The following is a 13,416-nucleotide window of genomic DNA, read 5'->3' as shown; positions in this document are numbered from 1 at the left end:
TAAAAGGAGACCCTTGAGTTGGAATACTCAAGTGATTAGTTAAATTGGAAGTTGTTGGCTAATTCTCTATTTACTAACGCTAATCCTTCCCAAGGGAGAGGATTAGGACTTGCGAATAAGCGTTAGCTCAATCACTTGACTTTCCTTTATTTAGTAAGGGTTAACTAAGTAAAAATAACAACCTTTTGATACTACCCTTGAGAAAATCCAACAAGGATAGAACTCCAATTAATCATTCCCCCGGTCGAGAATTTTTATTCTGAATTCATAAATCTCTTTTAATTTACATTGCTTTGATTCTCAATCCTTCATTTTCTGTTATTCAACTCTTAAAATTTTGTGGAAAATTCCTGACTAATAAAATAGCACTCTTTTGTCAACTCGTTGGGAGACAACCTGGGATTCCTACTCCCAGTATTTTTATTCTAAATTTGTGACAACCATTCTAAATTGATAAGCGGATTTTTGCTGGTTAAGAACTGTACTTGCAATGTATTTCTTATATTAATTTCTTAATCAGCCAATTTCCGTCACGTCAACGCTCCGTATTTAAAAACAATGCAAAATTCACGAACGGAGGGGCAGACCGAACAAAGATGCTTGAGCACGACTTCCCTGAAGAGATCGAGGCTCAGAAAGCACGATCTCATGGAAAGGTCCGAACTCAAGTAGGGGCACTGTTCATACCCTGGACCAAGCTGTTAGGTCCGGGTTGGGCGAGGATGAAGCAACCGATCTCTTTGAAACTTGATCTGCTGCCGACCTCTTCGGAAAGAGCTCGAACGAATCGCCACGAAGGCCCAAAAAGGCCCAAGAAAGAAGGGTCGCCGCCTACTAAAAGACGGTTGGCCAAAAGATAGGTGATCTCACCCTCAAAAAGATAAGATAAGATAACATACTTATCTCATGGATGGTCACTCCACACTACTATAAATACCCTGGAGCACCCAGGTATAACTCATACTTCAATTCTACGAAAAACCTGCCTAAAGCCCGTACTAACTTAAGCATCGGAGTCTCTAGCAGGTACCACCCCCTCCGATGACGAGGACCAGCAGCTCCTCCCATCCCAACAAGTCGGACATGGCAGTTCTAGTCAAACTAGAAGATCTCGTCCAAGATCGATCTCCCATCCCACCTCCTCTCGTGCTTCATGTCTTAACTTCTCATCTTCCATTTGAGCTTGTGAATTTTCCTTCACTCCACACTCTTCACTTAGCTTGGTCCCTCATATTCATCCAAGGAATCACTTTGGGAGGGCAATGAACTTAATGATGCTAGCCGGGTTAAGGCTTTGGTTAATGTAGTCATAACACGCTCTTGCTTTTTTCCCCTTGTTCTTGGACAAGCACTTGGAGTGCTTCTTGTGTGGATTGATCCATATGTGAAAATGAGGCTTGAAGTAATGAAGACTGAAAAAGAAACTCATGAGGGTAAGGGTTTTAGCTTTGTAAATAGTGAGGTGGCAGTGTATAGAGTTGGTGACAAGATAGGTAAGTATTTGGATTCCATGGAGGTGGATGATGGTAATGGTGTGGATAAATCATCACTCCCTACAATATAATCACAACCTAACTCCAAGCAAAGGGGGTGATAACTCATAGAAAAAATAGAAAGTAAAAACAAAAGTTATCAATAAACAAGAGAAGAAAAATCCTAATTACAAACAAAAACAACCAAACAACCAAAAAAGAGTAAGCTATTCACATTATTAACATATTCACAACAACAAAAAATATGACAGCAATTGCATAAGTCTCTGGCAACAGCACCAAAAACTTGATGATAGGAATTTATGCCGGCTTAGAATTTCTCAATAGAAAATATGTTTCTTCGTTGATAGTATAGTCAAATCCCCACTTCAAAGTTTAATTTCAAGATTATCACAATCCAAAACAAATATAAACCGTGAGTTTTAAATCCCGGGTCATCAACCCTCGGACTATGCGATTTGATGTCACACTTTTTGGTTGTGAAATACGGGGGGTTTTCGAGCATGGAAACGGAAATTAAAAAGAACTAAAGTATAAATGAACTTGCAATGGATCAAAAGACAATTAATTCAAATTAGAAGAAACAAGATCAAAACTAGGGAAAATGTGATAAATGCATAAAAGGACCTTGACTTGGGAATGAGAATTAAGGAATCCTATCATTGTCATAACCACAACTATGGCAATTATGATGAGTTAATCTCACTTCGTCAACCCCTAACATCGAGGAGTAAGTCAAGCAAGCATAATTGACCTTAATCCATAAGTCCTAGCTAACTTACTAATTAACTTAGTAAAAAGCTAGTGTTAGTGGAAACAAGAGCAACTAACAACCCAAGAATTATCACTAAATGTCAAACATTATGACTCTAGTATCCTAATTACTCATATCCTAAGCCAAGGAGTGAAATTCTACTCAAAATCCATAATTGGCATTTTCACAAACACTTGGTGGGCAATATAGCAAAACATAGCAAATTGTAAAAGATAATGAAAACTATAACCAAACTATGCACAATATCAATAATAGAAACTCAATCAAGCATATATAAATCATAAAATATCAAATTCATCAACCAAAAACTCAAGAAATTAGAATTGGATAAACTAACAAAAAGGAAGAACACATGAAGAAAACAAGATTAGAGCAGAGCATATTCTCCTTTATTTTCTTGAGTGTGCTCTTGCCACTTAGACTCACAAGAGTCATGCCATAAACAAAGCATTTTCACGGATGAATGTGGAGAATCAATCGAAGAGCAGAGCATGAAGGAGATTTTAGAATCTCAACTTGAGAACAAAGAGATGGAGTATATTTTGCAACAAGTGGAGGGGATAGAGATCGTTAAAGATGAAGAAGTAGTTGAAGACTTAGGCAAAGTTGAGCAAGAGGTGGATTCCAAGCTTGAGGACACTTTCACACCAATTAATGTTGTTGATGATTTTGTGGAAGTTGTCGAGTCTTCTTTCGTTGAGTTTGAAATGGATGTTGAAGAGGATATCGAGCAACCTCCGAGATATGATTCAAGCAATGAGGAGGAATTAGAAGAAGTTGAGCAAGAAGCAAGCTCCACCATTGAAGATGATTCCACACCAACCAATGTGCCATTCAAAATTGTTGATCCTTCCTCATTGTGTTGTGAAATTGATGATAAGGAGGACCGTGCACAACCTCCGATGCATAACTTGGGCAATGAGGAATGTATAGAAGAAGTTGGTGAACAACGAATTGAAATTGAGGAAGCTTGTCAAGAGGTGGAGGTAATCAAAGAGGACTCAAAGGGAGTGAAGCTTACATTGCCAAAGCCATTAGATATCTCCCTTCCTAAGTCACCACCATCCATCACATCATTTAAGTGGGTAAACTCATATCTTTAAGCTTTATTGTCCCACTTGAATATGGTTTATTTGAAATGGATGGTCAACTTAGGACTCTTTGTGGATTGAAGAGTAACGGAGAGTTGTACAGTGGTTGGCATTATAAATCTAGGTTCATTAGGATCACACCTTCAAGGTCTAAGTTTCATGGTTGGTGGAATACTCAATTGAGTGGATTTCAAAGGATGTTTGGGTATTTGAATGAGAATTCTAAGTACTTATCACCCGGATGAAATCACAAGAACCAACTTAAAGATGGGTGTAAGAACAAAGTTTGGGAACCCGGCATATGTGATGAGGATGAATTTTGGGAGCTCCAAGCTTGTGAAGAACTTCATCAGAGCTTGGTGAAATTAGTTGGAAATTTTGACAATCACTTAAAGACCAAGCATTGGTGGAAGTTCAAGGATGAATTCAAGCACATGCCACCTTGAAGAGAGCTCTACAAAATGTCAACTTAAGGATTTTAACCAAAAGTGCTAGGTAGGAGACACCCCACCATGGTAAACTCTTTTCACTTTTTCTTTTCTATATAGTTAAAGAATAAATAGAATTTCGATTGTTAGGTACTTCATTCATTTTAGCACTCTTGTAAATATTTTTTAGATGTTAGCTTGTTTTGGTGGATTTTTACTTTGAAGTGCATGTGTGAATAGTTGAAATAGTCCTAGGAGTTAAAAATCTTGTTTTTTTGGAGTTTGCTTTGATTTTCTAATTTTGTTGCTTTTGTTTGGCTCTTAGTTATTTTGCTTATTTTGAGTTGGATTTTATTTTTAAAATGCCAAAATATAGGTTAAAAAACTCTTTTTAGCTATAGGTTTCTTAAAAAAAAAGAAAAGAGGTCACGTGTACGCCTGCCTCGCGCATACACGTGACACCTGGACAAAGCGTTTGGCCTGTTGTGCTGGTGCCGTGCGGAAACTGTGCGTTAAGCACAATTCCAAGTTGCACGTATGCGTGGCTTTCGTGTACGCGTAACCTCCCATTTCCCCAAATCACGCGTAAGCATGACCCTCCGCATATGTGTGACTCCCTTGTTCTCACTTTCTTTTCTTTTCTTCTCTTCTCTCCATTTCTTTTTGATGACTTGCATTATCGACCTCTTTTTCCTATATAAAAGGATCATAAAAAGAGCATAATCTCATTGAATCAATGCAATTTCATGAACCAAATGATATATATTATGGTACATTGCTTTGAAATGGGTTTGTGTTGAATTTAAGGTAAAAAGAGCAACAAAAGGGGAAGGAAACAACAAATAAAGCTAGGAGTGTGAAGCTGGGCATGCCACTTGAGCTCTGGGCGTGGCACGCCAAGCTTTTAAAGCCAAATCTCAAAGAGGGCATGCCACTTGGTGTTTTGGGCGTGGCACGCTAGGCTTAAGTTCCAAAGGAGTAATTTTGAGCCCCATTATGGGCGTGGAACGCCAAGAAGTGGGCGTGACACGCGGGGGCATATGTCAGCCTGGCCTCCTCTCATTCAAATGAAGATATCTTGAGCTATACAACTCCACATGGGGTGATTCTAGTGCCATTAGAAGGTAGACATCCAGAGCTTTCCAACCATATATAACACTTTATGATGGACACTGGAATTGAGGAAGATATTGACCCCGAAATCAAAAGGAGAAAAATACGTCACTGCAAAGTTACCAGCCTGACCTCTTCATCTTCAAAGAAACATAACTTGAATTGTAGAGATCAAAATGACAGAGTGACCTATCCACCTTCAAATGGACATAACTTGAGCTACAGAGGTCCAAATGAGTTGATTCCAAAGGCGTTGGAAAGCTTACATCTAGCGCTTTCCAGAAATATATAATAATATATAATGGACATTCAATTTGAGGCCCAAAGAACTCCATACTTTCAACGTTGCAAAGTGGGTCACAATCCAAAGAGCAAATTCAAGCGTGAGTGGCACTTGAAACCACACGCCAACTTCTCACTGCAACCCCCAACCTTCAACCAAGCCCACTCTAACTCTCATTCAAGCCATAATTCTCAACCAATCAAGGCCACAAGAAGCATCTAGAATAGTTTATTTTCATTTCATTTTAATTTACTTTTAATTTTATTTAAGTTTGTAATTTAGGAGAGCCTATATAAAGGCCTTAGTTTCATAGAATCAGGGAGCTGCTAGGCTGGAGACATTTGGAGGAGTGAGTCTTTGGACCCTCCTTCCCACATTCTCTTCTCCTCTTCCACTTTCTTACTTGTAAATATTTTAGTTATGAATTACTAACTCTTTCCATTGGGAAAGAGAGCTCTATTGCTATTTGATGGATTGATTGTTTTTTTTATTCTTCTTCTTCTATTCATCTCTCTTTGATTTACTAGAAAGAATTTAGTTCTTCATTCTAGCATTCAATTATCTTGGAAAAGAGATTGAATGTAATTGGGTTTTATGGGATCCTTAGAAGAGGAAACATAAATCCATGCTTGAAATTCTTTCTCACACTTGAATAGATTTGGGTTTCGGTGATTGGATATGGTGACATATAATTCACCCACTATTTGGGTCTAGAAAAGTGTGTGGTATAATCAGGGACCATTCTTCATCTCTTCTCATGAGCAATTAGACCAAGGAATTGGCTATTGATCAAAATTTGAGAGATTGAGTCACCAAGGAATTGGGGCTCAATCAATCATGATTGCCAAGAGGTCAATGAGTTGCATGATTGAAGATGACATGAAGTCAATTAATCTGGAGGATACAATATCTCTTGATCCCAATGTTTATTTTATCTTTCTTTCTTTTATTTACTTTATGGTTATTTATATTTTCTACACTTTACATTTCCAGCACTTTACTTTCTTGTACTTTACTTTCCTTGCCATTTACTTTTTTGCACTTTATTGCTTTCCTTTACTTTCATGTCATTTACATTTTCTTGTTTGATTATCACTCCAATTATGATAGTCTAACTAGGATAATCAATTAACTATTGTTTGCTTTAATCCGTTAATCTCTGTAGGATTCGACCCCACTCCTAGTGGGTTATTACTTGATGGTATTTGGTGCGCTTGCCATAGAATGGATTCATTTTATATGGGGAGTGAATTCCGGTCATCAAGTTTTATGGCGCCGTTGCCGGGGATTAATTGTGATTAACAAACAACCGGTTGGTTGATTACCTAGATTAGACATTTTTTCCTTTATTTTTTTTGTTGTTTTTGTCATTTAATTTCTTTTAATGTTCTATTGCTAGTAAGGTGTTTGTGTTATTGCCTCACTAAGAATCCCTCATTTGTGACAATGGAATTCTAATTTCTTTTGGTGATTATTGTTTAAGACAGAGCATTTTGCAAGAAAAAATGGAGTTTACCTCACATTTCAATCAATCATATCATATGGGATATTACCCACCACCACAAAATGATTCAAGTCATTATCCTAATGGTGGCTGGAAATATCACCAAGGAATGAGACAAAATGATCAATCAAATTTCATGGGAAGCTTTCCACCACCACAAAGTAATCCACGTTATTATACTCATGGTGGGTGGGAGTATCGAGAACATGAAATGGGGTGCTCCCCAGGGCCACAAAATTGTCCATATTTTGATGAGTATAGACACTACTCATGTTGTGGCTGGGAAGATCAAAATCAAAGAGATTTCACTTATTCATAGCCCATTCATCAAGAGCCATTACATCTTAATTATCCAACCTCACCTCCCAGTTTTTCATATCAAAATTCTTCATCACTTGAGCATGCCTCAACACAAAATTCTTTCCCAAATCCATATAATCCAATTCATTAACCACAAAATTCATTTCACAACTCATAAAACTTCTTCCATACTTCTCAAAATGACTTCACCATAGCACCCACATATCCACAAAATCATTCTCAACCTCCATCTCTTGAGCTAACATTTGACCAAGGACTCTCAAAACTTGTATCTATGGTTGAAAAATCTTTGAAGGATATGGAAAGAATTATTGAGGGAGGGAAGAGGATGGAAAAAATAGAGGAGTTCACCCAATGTTCTAGGAATTCTTTTAGAGAACAAGAAACCTCTCTTAAGAACATTGGAATGCATTATACCAAATGATAAGTGCAAGAGATGAATTAGAAAAATAAGAAAAAGAGGCACCCATACCAAGTGAGATTCCTATGAATAAGGAGGAGGTTGTGAGAGTATATAAGCCCAAAGCTCCATACCCACAGAGGCTACTAAGGATGACAAAGGAATATGCAAACTCACTCCCAAAGAATGCAATGCAAGACCTTATAGAAGAAAGGGAGGAAGTTAATCAAGGGAGTCCACACTCTAATGAAATAGAGAGTTGTATAAAAGGTGAGTTCATTGAACCACCAATTCAAGAAGCTCTTGATGAAGAGGACATTCCAATCAGCACACAACAACCAAGTCTGGAAATCAAAGAAGTGAAGGCAATCAACCAAAGCACTATAATAAGGATTGTGACCAAGAAACAAATGACTATATCCATGAAAAAGAGAGGGTCAAAGAACAATCCAACCCCTACTCCAACAAGCAAGTTCACCCAAGCTAACAACAAAAGAAAGCTTGCTGGGAGACACTCAAAACAGGGGGCATCAAGTTTTTCCTCTGCTCCTCTGAGGTCATTTCTATTAATCAATTGGAAGAAGAGGAAGAAAGTTGAGAATAACATGTCAAGCTAATGACATTAAAAGAGCGCTTGTTGGGAGGCAACTTAACCATAGGTAACATTTTCTTTCTTTAGCTTTGTTTATTTTCAATAATTTGGCATATGATTGCATTCTAAGTTTGCTGTTGCCTTGCAACAATTTGATTTTCAATCTTCACTGGACACTTGCATCATTCTAAAATGAAAGTCTCACACTAAGTTTGGTGTTGCCACTTATCTTTCATGCTATGTACCATGCACACCACTTATTAATGCAATCACATTGTCTCTATTTTTACTTCTTGTGCCTTTATTGTATCCTTAATTTTGCTTGTTTGAGCACATGCATTACTCACATTTCATTGTTTGAGACATTCATGACCCATCATAAACCCCATCATCACTATTTTAATTGTTTCTTGAGGACAAGTAATCATTCTATGTTTGGTGTGGAAAGGGGAAGAATATGAGGAAAAGGACAACAACAATGAAGATGAGCTACAAGGTGGTAACGTTCCTTTTTCCTCTTACTTATTTCCAGCACTTTAAATTGCATGATTGTCTTCTATTTTCTCTGTATGCATGTGTGCTGTGAATAAGCATAGCTTGATTGTTGAATTGTAACATATTCTATGATATCATAATTACCATCTTAAATTTTGTGAGTTCAAAGCAATTTAGTTTCATGATCATAAGCAAACAAGGTAATTAAAGAAGAAGTTAGCATGATCTTATAAGTATTGGGAAGCTAGCATGACTATTGTTGCTCAATTGCATTTGAATTTGTTTAATTGAAGTTTTTATCTAGGACATTTTATGAAATTTTTTAAATATTGAAAACCTTGAAAAAGAAAATGCAAATACAGTAAGAAAAAGAAAAAGGGAAAGAATGAGAAAGCTGAAGGCTCTGAGTACCAATGACAATTCATTTGTTAAGTACTTGTGGTGTTTATGTATCAAGCAAAAAACTTGAAAACAAAACACTTAGAGTCAAGGCTAGGCTCAAGTGCAAAGCACTCCCTCAAAGCTCAAGGCTCTGGGCATCAATGATTAGAGAGTAATGAAAAGAAACAAATGAGCTTAAAGAGTCATCTAGTTAAATGCTTGTGGTGCTTATGTATCAAGTGGTAATACTTGAAAATAAAGCATTTAGAGTCATAGCTTTCAACACATGGTGCAAAGCACCCAAGAAGCTAAGATAAGAAAAGAATTAAAAGCTTGCTTCAAGGGAGGAACATAAACAAAAAGATTTCATAAAATGAGCTAGATAGAAGCATCAATCATTTGAATCTCTTTTGTGATTGTAGCAAGCATAAGAAACTAGCCAACCATGAACATAAAAATTGCTACTCTTCTCACCTTGGTTTGTCAAATTTTATTACATGATTCTTTATTTTCTTGAGGACAAGCAAAGTTTAAGTTTGGTGTTGTGATGACTTGTATTATCGACCCCTTTTTCTTATATAAAAGGATCATAAAAAGAGCATAATCTCATTGAATCAATGCAATTTCATGAACCAAATGATATATATTATGGTACATTACTTTGAAATGGGTTTGTTTTGAATTTCAGGTTAAAAGAGCAACAAAAGGGGAAGGAAACAACAAATAAAGCTGGGAGTGTGAAGCTGGGCGTGCCACTTGAAGCTCTGGGCGTGGCACGCCAAGCTTTTGAAGCCAAATCTCAAAGAGGGGGTGCCACTTGGTGCTATGGACGTGGCACGCCAGGCTTAAGTTCCAAAGGAGTAATTTTGAGCCCCACTATGGGCGTGGCACACCAAGAAGTGGGCGTGGCACGCCGGGGCATATGCCAGCCTGACCTCTTCTCATTCAAATGAAGATATCTTGAGCTACACAACTCCAAATGGGGTGATTTCAGTGCCATTCAAAATTAGACATCTAGAGATTTCCAACCATATCTAACAGTTTATAATGGACACTGGAATTGAGGAAGATATTGACCCCGAAATCACAAGGAGAAAAATACGTCACTGCAGAGTTACCAGCCTGACCTCTTCATCTTCAAAGGAACATAACTTAAGTTGTAGAGGTCCAAATGATATGATTTTGGTGGCGTTAGAACGCTGACATTCAGAGATTTCCAATGATATATAACACTTTAGGGTGGACATTAAAACCCGAGGTGAAAAGGCCATTATTTCAGCATTGCAAAACTTGGGCGTGCCACTTGATATCGAAGACGTGGCACGCCAGGTTCTGGGCCTGGCACACCAGTTCTAATGGCCAGAGAGGAAGATTTTGTGCATCATTGAAGGCGTGGCACGCCAAAGAGTGGGCGTGGCACGCCAGTTTCATAACATATGGGCGTGACACGCCAAGAAGTGGGCGTGGCACGCCGGGCTACTTGATAGACTGACCTATCCACCTTCAAATATGCATAACTTTAGCAAAAGAGATCTAAATGAGTTGATTTAATAAGCGTTAAAAAGCTAACATCCAGGGCTTTTCAACAATATATAATACTTTATAGTGGACATTCAATTTAAGTCCCAAAGAACTCCATACTTTCAACGTTGCAAAGTGGGTCACAATCCAAAGAGCAAATTCAAGCGGGAGTGGCACTTGAAACCACACGCCAACTTCTCATTGTAGCCCCCAACCTTCAACCAAGCCCACTCCAACTCTCATTCAAGCCATAATTGTCAACTAATCAAGGCCACAAGAAGCATCTAGAATAGTTTATTTTTATTTCATTGTAACTTGCTTTTAATTTCATTTAAGTTTATAATTTAGGAGAGCCTATATAAAGGCCTTAGTTTCATAGAATTAGGGAGCTATCATGCTAGGCTGGACACATTTGGAGGAGTGAGTCTTCGGACCCTCCTTCCCACCATTCTCTTCTCCTCTTCCACTTTCTTACTTGAAAATATTTTAGTTATGAATTACTAACTCTTTCCATTGGGAAAGAGAGCTCTATTGCTATTTGATGGATTGGTTGTTTTTTTTATTCTTCTTCTTCTATTCATCTCTCTTTGATTTACTAGAAAGAATTTCGTTCTTCATTCTAGCATTCAATTATCTTGTAAAAGAGATTGAATGTAATTGGGTTTTATGGGATCATTGGAAGAGGAAATATAAAACCATGCTTGAAATTCTTTCTCACACTTGAATAGATTTGGGTTTTAGTGATTGGATATGATGACGTATAATCCACCTACTATTTGGGTCTAGGAAAGTGTGCGGTATAATCAGGGACCATTTTTCATCTCTTCCCATGAGAAATTAGACCAAGGAATTGGCTATTGATCAAGATTTGAGAGACTGAGTCACCAAGGAATTGGGGCTCAATCAATCATGATTGCCAAGAGGTCAATGAGTTGCATGATTGAAGATGAGATGAAGTCAATTAATCTAGAGGATGCAATATCTCTTGATCCATATGTTTATTTTATCTTTCTTTCTTTTATTTACTTTATGGTTATTTATATTTTCTGCACTTTACATTTCCAACACTTTACTTTCTTATACTTTACTTTCCTTGCCATTTACTTTCTTGAACTTTATTGTTTTCCTTTACTTTCATGACATTTACATTTTCTTGTTTGATTATCACTCCAATTATGATAGTCTAACTAGGATAATCAATTAACTATTATTTGCTTTAATCCGTTAATCTCTGTGGGATTCGACCCCACTCCTAGTGGGTTATTACTTGACGATATTTGGTGCACTTGCCAAAGAACGGATTCATTTTATATGGGGAGTGAATTCCGGTCATCACTTTTCTTTTTTCCTCTTCTTCTCTCTTCTTCTCCTCCTTCAACCATCATCCATCACCACCATTCATCGTCTACCATCATCTCCGTTTGTTAGTTAGTGTGAATTTTTGTTTTAGTAGATTAGGTTGTTAGTATAGGTTAGATTTTGGTGATAAGTGTTGGATTATTAATCTGATTTGTTGTTTATTGCTGATGATTACTGACTTGATGCTATTTTAGCATCATTGCTGTTAATAATCACTATTGGATTGAAATTGAGGTTATAATTTGTTGCTTGGTATTGAATTTTTCATGCTTAACATTTGTGAGTACCAAGTGCATGTGAATTGCCTTCAAAGCTTCTAAATCTTTTGAATTACATGTTTTGGCCACCATGTGATTTAAATCCTTTAATTGTGACTAGGAAATTTCTTGATAGTTGATGATGTGCATTTATCTTAATGCATTGTGTTGCTTGATCATATGCATCCTTATTGATTATTGTTTTGATTACCAGGTTATGCTTATGCCTTAATGACATGTTGACCCTTAATTGTTTAACTATGTGCTCTACACATACTTGAAACTATTCATTTTCGCATAATGCTTCATTTGTGAAATTGCATTGTAAGCTCATCTAGTGACATCTTTTTGAAATTATTAAGCTTTGTGGACCATGCTTGCTATGTGATTGATCTTATATTATATTTCTCTTTTCCTAAGTTTTATAGTAACCATGTTTCCTATTTTGTGTCAATTAGATGATGCGAACAAAAATTTGAGGTGTGTCATTGTTTGATGTGTGAGTTCCGTATTTTATTTGGTCCATTAAGTTCTTTTGCACATCAACCAATTTCTATTCTTTATCCATTTCACAATTGCTTGATTCTTACTTGAGTGCTTTTGTGCTTCTTTATTACTTGTTTGTTTATCTTAACCTACAAGTTTTCTTTAAAGTATCTTAAGCACACTAGAATGAGTAAAGTGCATACTTCTTTTTTATAATTATGACATTGCGTTCAATGCTAATGTGTGTGTTCTAAACCACGTGAACCAAAATACACACTTGTTTTCATCCATGTCACACACTCATCCACTCACTTCATTTTAGCGATTCTTACCTCATTTCAATAATATATGCTTTCTTATTTTCAAATTTACTCATCTTACTATATTTTGTTTTATATTCTTCAGGAAGTCATCATTAGCAAACAAGGGAAGCAGAAGAAAGAACATGCAGTAGCCGAATGACCTACTAGCTGATGGTAGCGATCCGTGTAGTCGCCATACCCCCTTGCTCATTTTTGAATGCAAGGAAGACCGTGCAAACTTTTAAGTGTGGGGAGGTTGTCCGACCAATCGGCCGATTTTTGGGTGAAAAAATTCTAATATAAACACTTTCACATTTTATTTATTTTTCTTCTATTACTAGGTCTTTTAGAATTCTTAGTTGCATTTTTTTAGTATATTGCATGTGTTTTCATACACACACACACACACACACACACACACACACACACACACACACACACATATATATATATATATATATATAATAAGCATAGTCAAAATAATGAAAATTCCAAGACCATTTCTTTATAGGGCATTCCAAAATTGATTTGAGTTAAAATATTTTTCATTAAACTTGCTTGAATTATACATTGTGGAACATGGTTTTTGAGTTAAGAACACACAACTATGTGAGT

The sequence above is a fragment of the Arachis hypogaea genome, chromosome 14 (genome assembly GCF_003086295.3).
Source record: "Arachis hypogaea cultivar Tifrunner chromosome 14, arahy.Tifrunner.gnm2.J5K5, whole genome shotgun sequence".
Taxonomy (NCBI): domain Eukaryota; kingdom Viridiplantae; phylum Streptophyta; class Magnoliopsida; order Fabales; family Fabaceae; genus Arachis; species Arachis hypogaea.
Note: the sequence above shows the minus strand (reverse complement) of the source record.